The sequence below is a fragment of the Mastomys coucha genome, unplaced genomic scaffold (genome assembly GCF_008632895.1).
Source record: "Mastomys coucha isolate ucsf_1 unplaced genomic scaffold, UCSF_Mcou_1 pScaffold14, whole genome shotgun sequence".
Lineage (NCBI taxonomy): Eukaryota > Metazoa > Chordata > Mammalia > Rodentia > Muridae > Mastomys > Mastomys coucha.
In genome coordinates, this window is record NW_022196896.1 from 114,926,908 (window position 1) to 114,928,084 (window position 1,177).

General features: G+C 50.5%; 1 pseudogene; it reads right to left on the minus strand.

Annotated features, from left to right (window-relative positions):
- Positions 1 to 261: 261 nt before the first annotated feature.
- On the minus strand, positions 262 to 1,104 carry LOC116089285 (annotated as a pseudogene).
- Between the last annotated feature and the right edge of the window lie 73 nt (positions 1,105 to 1,177).

Genomic DNA, 1,177 nt, shown 5'->3' on the forward strand with positions numbered 1-1,177 from the left:
TTATTTACTTAATGTATATGAGTACACTATAGCTGTCTTCTACACACCAGAAGAGGGCGTCAGGTCCCATTACAGATGGTTGTGAGCCCTTATGTGGTTGCTGGGACTTGAACTCAGGACCTCTAGAAGAGTAGTCAGTGCTCTTAACTGGTGAGCTGTCTCTCCAGTTCTTCAGGATAATTCTTTTTTTTTTTTTCAGCTTTTAGGAACTTTATTTTTCTTCTACCTTTTCCCCCTTTGCTCATGTGTCTGCAGAGCAGCTCAGGACCACTATTCAGTGGTGGCTCCAACCCATTCGGTGGCCTGCTCTGTGGGAGCTGCTCACCAGTCCTCAGTGGCTGGCTGCCTACTCCAGTCTTTCGTCGGGAACTGCTGGATGGGCACAGAGGGTACCTGGACACCTTCAGACCAGTCGGCGACCTCAGGCTGAGCAACAATGAACTCAGGAGCTGGTGTGGTCCATTCACCCTGGAACTCCTCCTTGGTCACAGCCTGCTCCTCCTTCTCAATCTCCTCTGGGTCTCTGTAGAAGTAAAGATCAGGCATAACCTCCCATGGGTGCTCACGGGAGATAGTACCTTGCATGCAGAGTACTTTACCGGGCCAGCATCCACCACATCAGACCCACTGAGTGAGCTCCCTTGTTGTTGCATGGGATGGCAATGTCCACATAGTGCAGAGGAGAATCTGTGTTACACAGAGCAATGGTGGGCAAGTTGACATAAGAGGCCTCTGTGAGGGGCTGGTGGTAAACCCTGGGATCAGTTACCACTAGAAGCCGTGGCTCCCTGAAGGCTGCTTGGGTCTAGTTAGTGAAGGTCCCAGGTGTGAAGCGGCCAGCAATGGGAGTGGCTCCTGTGTCAGCCGCTTGCTGGCCAGTGTTCCTGGGAGGTTCTCAATGGCAACAATAGCTGGAGCTGCGAGCAACAGCTTTTCCTAGGTCCTCTTCAGATTTATGATGTAGATACCGTCATCACTTTTCCTTTTGTAGATGTACTGCTCCATCTGAAAGTCAAGGTTGGTGCCACCTAAGTGGGTTCTTGCAGCAAGGAATTTGAGGACATCTTCCTCCTTCATCTACAGGACGTCAAGGGCTCCAGACATTGTGTAAGTTTCCCTTTAAGTTACAATGGGATTCAAGAACAACGCCATATGGACCTGTCCCTGGGTAGTGCTG